Here is a 14740-nt window from a genome sequence, read left to right on the forward strand (position 1 = left end):
GTGTGGGTCCCAGAGGCTGTCAGACCCCGGCGCATGCTCAGATCTGTCACCCCGCTCCCGCGCTCGCCATAGCATTGACCCGTGTGCCACTGTATCTGTGACTGTTTGCTGGTCTGTTTTGTTGATTGTGGTAACCCCAGAAGTTCATGCCACTTAGTTGGCCCTCAAATAAATGTGATGAGTGAACGAAGCGTGAGCCCCCCGCTCTCCAGGTCCGAAAGGACGCAGCGGGGCAGGGGGAGAGTGGCGGACTCGCGGGAGAGGGCCCCGGCTGAGCCCAACGAGCCTCATTCCTGGTCTGGAGGACCCCTGTTAGGACAGCTCCGAGAAGGTGGGCTTCTGGGGCAAATCTGCTCTGTGAGACAGAGGCTTATGGGGGCAGAGGAAGCCAGGGTCCAAAGAGGAGGTGCCGCCTGCCACCCAGAGAGCCCTTCCCGGTGCCCGCGCCCCCACAGCTCTCTTCCTCGGGACTCTCTGCAGAAAGGGAATTTCTTGCCCAGCAATGCCAATGGTGGTCCCTGCAACCCCTCAGTCCTGCCGTGGGTCTCCGTTGGCCTTGCTGCTGGTCACCTCACAGAACTTTGGGATACAGTGTTGACAGCCTTGGCCTGGCCTCCAAGGAAAGGCCATGGGAGACCCCTCTCAGTCACCGCCCAGCCCCACACCTGGGTAAAGCCCCCTTCTCCACGCCCAAGGGATCACTGACACAGGACCCGTGTCTGTGTAGCCCACGTCCTGAGGATCTGAAGATACCACAAGATTTCACGCGGTGGAAAAGGACGGTTTAAAGTTAAGCATCTGTTCTCAGGATTCCTAAAGGCCACAGTGCACCTTGGTAAGTGCCTCACCTGTGCTTTGCGCCTGTGTCCCATCTTCTTGCTGAGGTCAGCTTCCTGCTTATAGATGTCCCCTCTTCCAGCTTGTGCCCACATGCCACCCTCAGTCTCAGAATCCCTAAACTTTAAAACCCCTTAATTTAAAAAAAAAAAAAAAGTAGTATCTCTACCCAAGAAAGACACACCTTTCTTTTCACATCTACAGAGTCTTGGCACTTCTGTGACTCAACCTCCCCCTTACCTGACCAGGCTCAGGTCCCATCTGTAGACTCTGGGTCAGCAATTGCTTAGAGCAATTCACCAGCATCCTATTTGCTGAATGACCAGTTTGCTGAAAATCAGTTTGCAAATGGCCAATTCTCCCAGTGACTGAGAAACCTCCTTCCTACCCCCAAATTTTAGTTGTACCTCCCACCCCGTGCCTGCATCCACCCTGGCCTCTGAATCTGCATTGCAAAGTGATTGTGGAGAACTGTTCTAAATTTAGTTCAAAGTGTTTATTTGGCAGTTCTGGATAGAGAAAGGGACCAATGAAGATGGAAAATATTTTTTAAAGATTTTCAATAATTCAAATTGGTTTTTCAGCAACTTGATGTTCAGTTTTTGGCTTTTGGCTCTCTGTTCATTCTGTGAATTGACTTTTGGTGAACTAGCCGGCAACAGTTTTCCCAAACAATTTAGCTAGCTTCCTGTAAAGGTGCTGTCTACTTCTTGTGAAAATGGCTGCAATCAATTTGAGTACTTAAATCTTTTCTGATTTTTGTTATTTCTTTTTCTATCTATGAGGTTATTTAAAAGTACTTTTTAGTTTCCAAATGTATGGGTCTTTTAAATTTTTAACTTTTTCTTACTGAGTTTTTCCTTTCAGTAGAAAGAATGTAGTATATGATGTTGATTTTTTTTAGGATTTTCTGATATGTGCTTTGTGGCCAAGTTATGCAAGAAATGTTTCAAAATGTTCTATGTTTGCTTTAAAAGAGTATATATATTCTAATGTAGGTCGTAGGGATCTACTTAGGTCTATTAAATCAAGCTCGTGTTGTGTTATTTACGTCTTCTATATCTTTTTATTTTTTGACCTTTTGATCTATCAGTTGCTGACAAAGATCTGTTAAAATCTATCAATATTTTGCGTTTGTCGATTTCTTCCTGTATTTCTGACAATTTTTGCTTTACATATTTGAGACTGTGTATACAAATTCAGAATTGTATTTTCCTGGAAAAGTGTTTATTTTGTTATTATGAATTAACTCTCCTTATCCCTAATAATACTTTTAATCTATACTCCATTTTGTCTGATTTGATATTGCAATACTAACTTTATTTTGGATAGTATTTGTTTAGTCTATCTTCTCTCATCCTAGTACCTTCAAACTTTCTGGATATTTATGTTTCTGGTGTGTGTTTTATAAGAGCATGTAGCTAGATTTTGTTATTGTCATATTACCCAATACAACAATCTCTATATTAATTGGCTAGTAGTCTATTTACATTTATTGTGATTAATAATGTTTTAATTCATCCCTACCATCTTATTTTATGCTTTCTATTGATAATGATTTTTTCTATGCCTTTTTCCATTCTTTCCTTCTATTGGATTGATTAATTTTTCTTTACTCACCTTGTTTTACTCTACTGATTTGAGATTTATGCCTTCCTTTTCTATGCTTTTAGAGGTTACTCTTTAAAATTTTACACACATATTTGTTTTAATATAGTCTAACTATATTTTATAGTCCACCCTCCTTCCAAATAATAGAAGGAGTTTAGTATACTAATTTATATAATCTATGATGTTTAGGTTTACCAACATGTCACTAGTATCTTTGTTCACTTTTTTTTTCTTCTTCTTTTCTTCTGGGTTCCATGTTTTTCTTTCTGAAGTACAACTTTTAAAAGTCCTTACAGCAGGGATATGTTAGATGTAAACAATTTCAGTTAAATATCTTATTTTTCTCTTGCTCCTGAATGATAGTTGAGCTGAGTAGAGAATTCTAGGGGAGTTATTCTCTTTCACACTCTTAATATTTTATTCCATTGTCTTCCAACTTTCATTGCTTCTGTTGAAAAGTCTGATGTCAGTCTAATTATTATTATTTGCATCTGTCTGGCTACTTTTAAGATCATCCCTTTGTCTATGGTATTAAGAAGTTTCTCTGCAATGTACCTAGGTGTGGATTTATTTTGATTTATCTTTCTCAGAACTCATGATTCCTAAACCTGAGATATTGTGTTTTTGTACAAGTCTGGAAAATTCTTAGATATTATGTCTTTCAATATTGCCTCTCCTCCATTATGTTTTCTCTTTGTAGGATTCATATGTGATATTTGTTAGAACTTTTAATTCTATTCTCCACCTATCTTAGCCACTTCTTTATGTTTTGCATTTTTTTAGATCTCTGCTTCATTCTTGGTAATTTTTTAAGATTTATATTTCATTCACTCCCAGATCTCTCTTCTCTCTCTCTCTCTCTCTCTGTCTAATCTCTCTTAAACTGTTAATTTCAGTGATTGTATTTTTCATTTTAAATGAATCTGCTTCATCTTGTTAAAAATCATATATTCTCATATATTCAATTCCTTATAGCTTTAATAACTTTAATCATAATTAATAGTGTCTATTTGATAATTCTGTTATGTGACATTCTTTATTTTGTCTGATGGTTTTCACTCATGGTAGACTGATTCCTCACATATTTTATTTTTTTGAACTGCGAGCTCATCTTAAGGCAGGCTTCATCAATGGAATTCTGTGTGACCTCTTGCAGGCATGCCCTTAAGCGTCTGTGTTTGCTTCTTCTGGGTACTCCAGAATCATTGTCAGCCTGAGCCCACTTTTTAATGTTCACTTTCAGCTTGGGCAGTTTCTGAACCATGCAAGTAGTGTAAATTCAAGGCCCTAACAAGTGTGAGAATAAATCTGTGGTTATGAATTCTCAGGGGAGATGCTCCCTCCCTCCTGAGAAGAGAAAGGCCTCTTATCATCTTGTGCTAGTGTTTTGCTAGTCCACCCTTTTACTAATAATGTTGCTCTCTAAGAGTCTGACTCAATATGAGGAAAGGGAATCCCAGGGCCAAAACCTAAGCTCCTGGACTCACATGGCTATTAAGATTCAAGCAAGTAGGTTGTCTCACCACAACCACCACAGGCATTCTTGAGGGGTTTTAGTTCATCCCCCACCACACCCCTAAGAGCTCTTTACTGCTGTGAGAGCTCAGCTAGACCTCCGACTGGATATTTGTTGTCTTTACCTTGTATTTCTGGGTATTCTGAGGTAGGAGGAGTTTTAGAAAATCAAGGCTAGCATATTGCTGGTTACAGAAATCTTTTCATTTTAAATTAGCACACTTCTTTTGCCTAGCTGTCCATATTGTTCACTTGACCATTTCTTCATTTGACCCCTTTTCTCACCACAGACAGTTCTTGCTGAGCTCTGCCTTTCCTATGTCTGGCACTGATTAGGACTCAAATATGTCTTAAGTAAATGGGCGATTCTATAACATCCACTGCTGTGATGTCTGTAAGCATTGTGAGGATAGAGTGGGGGGTCACAGAGCCCATGCTGCTCCAGGGAAGATGGATTAGGGTCCTGGTGTGCTTCTGCTGGCTTGCACCAGAGAGTCATTTGTGAGCATGTCTTCCCAACTCCATGATCAGTGATCTTATGTTTGTGGCTTGAAATTGATGAGATTATTTACACCATGAAGTTGGAAAACACTACAAATCAGTGCTGCCCCTCCCCTGTAAGAGCTGGTTGTTAAACACTTACCAGCACAGCACTGATTTAGGGCAATGAAAACATGTAGAAACAAGCCTATGTAGAACAAGACCTGTGGTAAGTGAAATTAAAAAGTCAGAGTTGGAGGAACTTATCACTCTGGGGTAGCTGTGTTCAGTAACAGGGTTTTAAGTTACCCCAGACTTTTCCCCATATTTGAGAAGGCTCAGTAACCTGAAGGCCTGGGATTAGGGAAAGGAGCTGAATCTTCAACACCTGCTCCAGCTAGCAAAAGTAAGGGACAGCAGGGGGCACCTGGACTTGAACCAGGGACCTCTTGATCTGCAGTCAAATGCTCTACCCCTGAGCTATACCCCCTGACATGGGTATAAGGCCTTAATACTACCTTTTACCTGTGTAGCCACGCCCAACAGTCCTATAAATTTTTGCCACAGATGTTCATCAGGCTCAGCCTGCTGGAAGCTGCCAAGCTGGCCTCACTATAATTTTACTTCCTTGATGCAAAACAAGCAACAGCTTCCCCCTCCCTGTAGCCACCTCCCTGCTCTTTCTGGAAAAGCACGGACATAGATATTTATAGCAGGAAGGGCCTTCAGGGTCACTGGTCTGTACCCTTCACAATGGGACCTGAAAAGAGAGATTCAGGATTACTGGTCTGCCCAAGCACACACAGCTCCTTACAGATAGGCTCAGGACCTGAATCCAGCCTCCTGACTTTGGGTTCAGGACCCTGTAACTAAACCAATGACCCTCATATCTTCCCCTTGTCCCTATCTTCCATCCATCAAAAAATGTAAAGGCTACATAACGGGAGCCTATGAATAGATTTATGCAGACTCGGGACCATCAGGGGACTGGAATGTGGGCTTAGCAGAGCCGTGTCCCATGCAGCTCAAGAACCACAAGGGAAAGATAATGGGGACACCAGGAGTTGACCTGGTGCGTGAACTGCACCCTTTGGGCCAGTCCTCAGATTTCCTGTGCTTAGGAATCATCTTGGGAGCTTGTAAAACACACAGATTCGATCTGGGGTTAGGAACAAGCTCTTTATAGAGGGTCAGGAGATCCCACTTTGAGAAACATCTGCTACAGATCTGCATCGGTGTCCTTTTGCGCCACCTGCAGGAAGATTTAGGTACTGAAACACCCAAGAAGAGGATGGGCTGGGAATTCTATCGCTTGCCCCAGGGTGAGGCCAGAGCTGGTCCGCAGAGTCAGGATGGAAACCAGGGACCACGATCAGACTGCTTGTCCTCTGAACTCTGCTCTAGACCCGTGGTTCTTACTTTTAGGGTGCATCGAAATCACCTGGAGGGCTTGTTGAAACAAAGATGACTGGGCTCCACCCTGAAGGTTTCTGATTAGCAAGTTCTCAGGTAACGCTGATGCTACTAGTCCGGGGCCATGCTTTGAGAACCACTGCTCCAGGTCCACACATCTGTGACCAAGCCCCTTCACACTCCCACCAAACCCAGGGCGCCTGTTCACCGTTGCTTCTTCTGTGTGTTTACTGGGCACTGGTGCCTCTGTTACACCAAAGTCGGGTGTCCTGAGACCCTCTCCCTTTCCTCCCAGTGCCTGCTGGGAACCCCTGGGGTGGTCTTCTTTGTCCTGGATTAGTCCTCTTCCCCGTTTACTGTTTAGGAAACTAAATCTTAAGAAGCTTCTGCCCCTCCCCCCCCCCCCAATATGGGGAAAACTCCTTCAAATGAGTCAAGGAGCAGACCCACCTCTTCCATCCAGAGCAGCCCAATTCGAGCTGAAGATCCCAGTTCATCTCAGAAAATCCCAGCCCCAGGGGGTTGTGTTAGTACTCCTATATTACAGATGAGGAAACAGAGGACAAGAGGGTATCTTTGGCCCCACAAAGGAGAGTATCCATGTTGAAATGTGCAAGCACGAAGTTCTCTAGAGATGCAGCCACATCCTTGACTTGGGAGGTTTCTTGGAGCTTTTATTCAACTTTCACTTCTTAGGGCCCCACTGTGTGCTGAGCATCGTGGAACCGTCAGCAGAAGCTGAGCTTTCAGTGCTCTTTGAGGAGAATAAATGGGCACGTACTTGTGAAACAAATGTCTTTGAGCCCTTGCCATGAGCTGGAAACTGCACTGGGCCCTGGGGACTCAGGGTGAATTAGATCAGCTCCAGCAAAAGTGAGCTGTTTCATTCTTACTGATAAAATTGCACGCGGCAAAGTTTCTAATAGTCTCTGGCTTTAGAGAAGAACCTTCTCTTTCTCTAAGAGGATTGTTTTGACATTTTACAGCTGCAGTGCATCGATGTTATTTGAGCAGATTTTTATTTTCTCCCTGTGAGCTCATGTTCACTTTCTCAGGCACCTTCGTGAGGAACAGTAGGGAATAAACAAGGTGGATGTGAATTTGAACCAGTGACATCTTGATCTGTAGCCAGAAAGCTTTGCCCCTGAGCCACAAGCCCTTGCCTGTCAACAACCCCTAAAGGGTACCTTTTACTCTTGACACCACATATCAGACTCCAGGAGCTCACTGCTGCTTCTGTGTGTCTAAGGAGCAGGCAAGCCTTTTGGGTTGAATTGTGCCCCCCAAAAGATATGTTGAAGTGCTAAGCCCGGTACTTGTGAAAGTGACCTATTTAGAAATAGGGCCTTTCATATACCCAAAGAAAACCATAATCCCAAAAGAAACTTGTACCATAAAGTTTATTGCAGCACTCTTTACAATAGCCAGGACGTGGAAGCAACCTAAATGCCCATCAACAAATGAATGGATACAGAAGATGTGGCATATATATACAATGGAATGTTACTCAGCTATAAAAAGGGATGAGATGGAGCTATATGTAATGAGGTGGATAGAACTACAATCTGTCATACAGAGTGAAGTAAGTCAGAAAGAGAAGGACAAATATTGTATGCTAACTCACATATATGGAATCTAAAAATGGTACTGATGAACTCAGTGACAAGAACAAGGAAGCAGATACAGAGAATGGACTGGAGAACTCGAGGTATGGGAGGGGGCGGGGGGTGAAGGGGAAACTGAGAAGAAGCGAGAGAGTAGCACAGACATATATATACTACCAACTGTAAAATAGTCAGTGGGAAGTTGTATAACAAAGGGAGTCCAACTCGAGGATGGAAGATGCCTTAGAGGACTGGGGCAGGGAGGGTGGGGGGGACTCGAGGTGGGGGGCGTCAAGGAAGGGAGGGAATATGGGGATATGTGTATAAAAACAGTTGATTGAACCTGGTGTACCCCCCCCAAAAAAAAATTAAAAAAATAAAAAAAAAAGATTAATTAAGAAATAGGGCCTTTGCAGATATAATCAGTAATTAGTTAAGATGAGGTCATACTGGATTAGGGTGGATTCTAATCCAATGACCGATGTCCTTATAAAAAAAGGAGAAGAGACAGACACACAAACAGAAAGAGGACCATGTGGAGACAGAGGCAGAGGTTGGAGTGATGTAGCTACAGGACAAGGAACACCAGGGACTGACAGCCGCCCCCAGGGGCTATCATTTTAGCATCCTGGTCAAAGAAATGGGGAGCGAATACCTGATTCTGCATTTCCACACTGACATATGTTGGCTGCTAAGAGTGCTTGCATTAGTTTTTGAAATGAGAGAAGATGAAAACATTTCTTCAAAAGGCTGAGAAGGCTCACTTCTATGGCATTGAGGCACTCGGCTCAAGTGGAATATCTCAAGTGTACAAATGTCTTGAATATCCAGAATCTATCACTCCAGAGCTTTGATCCCATGCTTTTTTGTTGTTTGGTTAAGAAGATCTGTTTGTGGCATGATAATTCAATAGTTGTGTTTAGCTTATTCCCTGTGCATGATTCTTCACTCACAGCAGACAGGAAGTAATGGTGTGTTACTAGGCATATTTGAAAACCACATCCAAATGCTGCAAAAGAATCTAAGGAAATCCCTCCCAAAGCCAGAGTGGACTAGAAGTCCATTCACTGCTGTCTACCATATTGGCATACTTAACTCCCAGGTTTAAGGACCATGCACTTGCCAACCTTGTATCTGAGTGAGTGTAGAAAGCAGTCTTTCGTGATAAATTGGAATAACCATAATTATCTGCCAGGATCACCAAACACTTGCTACTATACCTTATGACTTTTAAGTTATCATGACTTAGCAGAAATAAAGAATATGAAATGAAATAACTGGATTTGGAAATCTGACCTATGATTCAAGCCAGCTGTCATTAAGCCAGGTGAAGATAATTCCGTGAAAGACCACGAATGGTATCATGCCTCCCACCATGGAGAAACAACTGTTACTCGTCTTAAAATATTATATTTTACTTTTTCTTTTGATAAAAACAAATTGATCTATCTTTTTTTAAGAGATAGTATGTATTTTGTGTTTAAGAAATCCTTTGCTTCCCTGAGAGTATAGTCTTTTTTTTTTTTTAATGAAAGAAGTGGAAAATTTTATTTGAGCCAAATTTGAGGACTGTGACCCGGGAACAGTATCTCAGAAAGCTCCAAGAACTGTTCCTGAAAGTTTCCTATTTTTAATTCAGTTAATTAAAAATTTTTTTCACATTTAGATTTTTAATTCATCTGGAATCTACCTTTCTGTGTGGTGAAGGTTTTCAAATCGTAGTTGTTGTTTTTCATACGGAAACCAGTTATTTCAGTACCATTTGTTGAATAGTTTGGCACTTTCCCCACTAGTTTGTAATTCCACTTTCATCATGTGTCGGAGAACCATATGTTTATCATCCAACCAGGAGACCTTTGCGAAAGGGGATGCTATTCATACTGATGCTGGGACCACAAGCATCAGCTGGGACTGTCCCAAGCAAAATAGGACATGGAGTCACTGTATTATTCAGGGTTCTCCAGAGAAACAGAACCAATAGGATGCATACAGTTATATATAGAAAGAGATTTATTATGAGGAATTGACTCAGTGATTACGGAGGCTGAGAGGTTCCACCATCTGCCCTCTGCAAGCTGGAGGTCCAGGAAAGCAGGTGGTATGGTTCCAGGCCAAACGTGGAGGCCTGAGAGCCAGGGTAGCCAATAGTGTAAGGTCTGGTCTGAGTCCAGAAGCCAGAGAATCAGGAGCACTGATGTCTGAAGGCAGGAGAAAGTGATGTCCCAGCTCAAGCAGAGAGCAGGTTCAGCCTGCCTCCACCTTTGTGTTCTGCTCAGCCCCTCCGCAGATTGGCGGCTGCTCACCCTATTGGTGAGGGTGATCTTTTTTGTCTGCATGTTGATCTGTTTCTTTGCTTAATGTTTGTTCATCCATTTATTCAACAAATAGTTTTGAGAGCTCACTAAGCACCAGGCACATGGAAGAAAATAGATGAAGGGACTGCCTTCCTGGAGCTTCCACCGCAATGAGGGTGACAGATAATTAACAAAAATATATATTGCTGTGATGCAGGTCATAATAGGGGCTGTGAAAAAAAGTGAAAACAGAGCAAGGGGCTGAAAAGTGATGTGACGCAATTTAGACAAAGCGGCCAGAGGAGGCCTTGCTGCTGAGCGGACGCCGGATGGAGCCGTGAGTGATGGGAAGGGACCCTGGCCTGAGTCCAGGGATGGGTGCCAGGCTCTGAAGTGGAGTGTGGTTGACGCTTTGAAGGGACAGCAAAGCCAGTTCTGACTGAAGGCAAGTGCCGGGGACAAGAAAGGAAGGGATGGACGGGAGAAGCATTCAGAGCCAGCTCCTGTGGGTTCCAAGGAGTATGGACTTGGATTTCATTCCGAGCAGAGCGGGGAGCTACAGAACCACCCGGGACACAGACTCCGACTCATGTTTGAAAAGATTCTGTTGGTGCCCAGTGGAAACAGATGGACGGGAAGAATGGAGACCTGTCAGGAGAGTGTGACAGTGGGTTTGGTGGGGGACAGACAGTAGGGCCTTGACTGCAGGTCCTGATGGTGCGTGGCCAGATGGGCTCAGATGCTGATTCATCCTACTGCGGGGCCGAAACTTGCCTCCAGCCATACTGGTCTTTGCTTGAATGTTCATTTACCTGGGTTCAGAATTCTAGATCAGAGGTTAATTTTCTTCATACCTAAAAAATATTTATTTTTATCATGTTTTAAAATATCAGTAAAGACAACTTTATTATTCAATTGTGCATCTCACCAAAGCATCAAATTTTTAAAAATTTTTAAATGCATGGTTCATGGCTCTACACAGCTAAAAGGATATGTTTACCAGCAGTGCTTAATGCTTTGGATTACAATTCTTAGCTACAACTTATTTTATAAGTAACACACAAATAGCAGGGGAAGAAAGTACCTAATTTAGAAACAATGAGGAAATATACAATTTTGAACAATTCTTAGTAATTATGACTATCCTGGGTTTAATCAGAATATTTATGTTTTTTAAAACCCTATGCAGCTATGTGCCTAAAACTAACACAACATTGTAAGTCAACTATACTCCAGTAAAATTAAAAAAAAAAACAAAACAAAACCCTATACATTTAACAGTGCAAACAGTACATTTGAGGCTGTGGAGTTTGGAGATATGGTTTGAGCTTTTTACTTCCATGGGGGGAAAATTGTGGGGGTTTTTTTCCCTGCTAAAATGCATATCTGTCAAAGCTAGTTAAGTTTACTTTATTATGTCTATATTTTCACTTTTACAATTTTTTAAAAGAACATTTTCCTAATTATAATAAAGCAATAAAAAGGTATGAATCCACAGGGCAAAAAGCAGATGGATAAGGGATAATTAGTTTCACACAGAAGAAAAAAAAAAAAAACAGCTGACATATAGCCTGTAGAGGAACCATCCAACAAGAAGTAAGCACTTCTGTGGGAGATGCAGGGGAGGTTGGTGACCAGAGGGTGTCACTAAGGGATGCAGTTCTGCAGGTTCTCGCCGGCTGGCTGAGAATGGCTGGTGATTGCAGTGTACTGCATATGTGGGTATTGTGACATAGTGAAATGATAGAAGTTAAGAACCTGTACTAGCTATGGGGGTATAGCTCAGGGGTAGAGCATTTGACTGCAGATCAAGAGGTCCCCAGTTCAAATCTGGGTGCCCCCTGCTGATTTTTCTTTCCATCCTGAATCCACACAGGTGGTCACTGTAGACCTCCTCAGTACCACCAACCCCCTGAATTAGGGGGCTCTTTAAAGAGTTAGGTGGCTCTTTAAATTTGGCTTCTTTGCTACAGGGGCTTAGCAGACAGGAGAGGAAAGGAGAGAAAAGGTAGGAAATGTCATCTCTGGACTCAGGAAATGGTTGGAAGATTTCCTCATCCAGAATTAGAGGTTTTGTCTTGACCCCAAGAGAAATGTGGGTTTGGTCTGCTCTCCTATTTACTATTTCTCTTTTCAAGTGAGTTAATAGGCAGGAAGGTCCAGGGAGCCAACTGAATTAGCAGCTGTGCCCCAGAGACTATCAGGAGGGATCTGGGTACTTTTATTTGAAAAACAACACATTTTCTGCTCTTCCTCCCACCTCTTCCTACCTGACAAGCACTAGCTGATCGGACAGACACATTAGGGGGAAGACGATACTGGATGATTCTAAAGGCTATTTTGCCTAAGCATGTGTGATTACAAAGCCAGTGCCCTCTGCAGGGGCCTGAGAAGCTGCCAGGTGGGCAAGGAGGGAGAGGATGGGAAGGAGACCTGGCAGGAAAGGTGTGCGTCTGCCACGGGGCAGACCCCCAGGTTCATGGAAGGCCACGAATACCTGGGTGGCTGGCTGAGTTACAGTCCAGGATAACAGTATGGGTGGAAAGGTGCTTTTTAGATAATAATAGCTCACAGGTAGATCATCTAAACATGGTCTCTGATTCATAGTCCAGGTAGCCCTACCTGCTGTCACTTAAAAAAAATTAATAGATTTTATTTTTTAGAAGGTCTTAGGTCTTAGGTCTACAGAAAAACTGAGCAGAAAGTAGAGTTCCCCTCAAACCCCTCACCTCAGCTGCCCCCTCCCAACTGCCCCTATCATTAATATTTTGCATGAGTGTGACATTTGATAAAAATAGCGAATATTGATACATTGTTATTAACCGAAGTCCATGGTTAACATTAAGGTTCACGCTTTGTGTTGTATAGTTTTGTGGGTTTTGACAAATGCATAATGTCACATACCCACAATTTCAATCTCCTACGGAATAGTTTTGCTGCCCTAAAAATCCACCCCCTATACTTATTCATCCCTCTCTCCCTCCCCAACAAATCCCTGGCAACCACTCATCTGCTTGCGGCCTTCACAATTTTGCCTTTTCCAGAATGTCATGGAGTCGGAGGTATACGATGTGTAGCCTAGTAATATGCGTTTACTGTTCCTCCACGTCTTTTCGTGTCTTGATAGCTCATTGCTTTTCATCGCTGAGTAATATTCCACATTGTGGACCTGCTGTGGGGTCCCTGGAGGTCTGCGGAGGGAGGAGGCACACACCCAGCCCGGGCCCTCCCGCCATGGGGCTCAGGGAAAGAGAGCTCTCTGACCACACATCAGGGCCCCGCGGTCCCGGGCTGTGGACCCCCAAGTAACAGTCTTTATGCCTCAGCTCAGCTTCCTGGGTTGCGCTGCCGAAGGAGTCAGGGGTTGGACCTCTCGGGCGCGGTCTCCCCTCGGTCCAGCCCAGCCCCCAGGACACTGCCTCGGGCGGGGACCAGGCCGGGGACAGCGGAGGAGAGTGGCGCGTGCGATGGGGGGGTCAGTGAAGGAAGGAGGCTAAGGCTGGGGGGGATGGGGCAGAGCAGAGGAGCAGGGGGTGGAGGGAAGGATGCGGAGGGGGCGGGGTTCCGGCCCTAAAACCCCTAGTTCTCAAGGCTGGTGCCTCACTACCCCACGGCCTGCTCTTGTGGTTGCGACTAGAGTGGAAACGTGCCTCTTAGACAAGGGAGGGACCTCTGGGGGCTGGAAAGGTGAACTCGTGGCCCAAGAATGGTCTCCAATCAGTTTGTGGTGGGTGTGTCAGTTTCAGAGGCGGAGGAGGAATGAATAAAATTTACAGTAACTATTGGCTGCTTGGGTGTGGTAACACACATGAAATAAGGTAAGGAGGCGTTCCCAGCAGGAGAGGGGGTGTAGCTCAGGGGCAGAGCATTTGACTGCAGATCAAGAGGTCCCCGGTTCGAGTCCGGGTGCCCCCTGGTGTTCCATTTTTATTGCCAAACACGATAAATGGCTTCCCCAGTAGCACATCCTACTTAATAAGATGTCTTCCGTGGCCCTCACCACCATATTTCTCCAGACCGTGTTGTTTTTTCGGGTGTCTGCTCTGCCCAGTCACAGTGAAGTGTGGTAGATGGACCTATTGGCTGTAATTCACCTGTCTGTTTCTATGCCTTTTGCTCTGTGACTTTCTGTTTCTCTTCTGGAGGCCAGTGTGCTCTGCATCTCTTTCCTCTGGGGTCGGCAGACGGTATCAGTCTAGGCCAATCAGGGGACAGAAACTACACAGTGATGTAAACAAGGGAAGTTTAATATAATTATTGTGCTATGGAAATGGAATAACTATTAAGGTGCAAAGAAAACTCTAAAGGTACCCTCGGGGTGAGAGGCCCAATCAAGGGCAAATTAGGAAGGGGAACCCCTCCTCAAAGCTAGGATTCAGACCTCGTTGAGGACGGTGGGGTTGTGGCCCACTCACCACGTTGCCCCAGCCAGACCTGTTCACGGTTGCCAGGCAAGCAGGAAGCAGCCTTTGGGGACACAGGTAAGCCACGAGGTAGTGTGAGGCCTGGGGTGTGCAGTGCCCGCACCTGGAGGATGTGGGAACCAGACCCAGGCAAGCTGAGGCTGGCAGGCAGGTGCACAGAGGTAGCTGGGGAAGGCAGTTATGGGAGTGGACACCGGCCCAGCTGGGGCTGCGAGGTCACCAAGGGATTTCGTTCTCTGGCTGCGTGCCTGGGATAGAGCACACCAGGTGTCCTTACACACCTGCACCACCACACAACCTGCAGCAGGAGTGGGGTTGGGGGTGCTGGGAAGAGGGGCGTGGAAAGCAAACACCTGCAGCGGGAACTAGGAAGAGAAGCCCCCTTTCTCCTGCACCGTCCCTCCTGCGCCCCCTACTGACAGCCATTAATATGGTGCTCATTTAAAGGAGAAATGCTTAAAGAATCCATCCCGTTATCCCACAGCAGATACAGAAGGGTGCATTTGGAGCTGCGAGTCAGTAAGTTGATAACTGGTTCACATGTGACTTGTTTGGGCCAACA

General features: G+C 44.5%; 3 non-coding genes across 3 annotated transcripts; 2 read left to right on the plus strand and 1 right to left on the minus strand.

Moving 5' to 3' along the window:
* Window positions 1-4861: 4861 nt before the first annotated feature.
* On the minus strand, window positions 4862-4933 carry TRNAC-GCA (transfer RNA cysteine (anticodon GCA)). The gene has a single exon. It is a non-coding gene; the product is annotated as a tRNA-Cys (tRNA).
* A 6592-nt stretch (window positions 4934-11525) lies between these two features.
* TRNAC-GCA (transfer RNA cysteine (anticodon GCA)) lies at window positions 11526-11597 on the plus strand. The gene has a single exon. It is a non-coding gene; the product is annotated as a tRNA-Cys (tRNA).
* Window positions 11598-13597: 2000 nt separating this feature from the next.
* On the plus strand, window positions 13598-13669 carry TRNAC-GCA (transfer RNA cysteine (anticodon GCA)). The gene has a single exon. It is a non-coding gene; the product is annotated as a tRNA-Cys (tRNA).
* The last annotated feature ends 1071 nt before the right edge of the window (window positions 13670-14740 follow it).

This window comes from Hippopotamus amphibius, chromosome 4 (assembly GCF_030028045.1).
Source record: "Hippopotamus amphibius kiboko isolate mHipAmp2 chromosome 4, mHipAmp2.hap2, whole genome shotgun sequence".
Classification (NCBI taxonomy): domain Eukaryota; kingdom Metazoa; phylum Chordata; class Mammalia; order Artiodactyla; family Hippopotamidae; genus Hippopotamus; species Hippopotamus amphibius.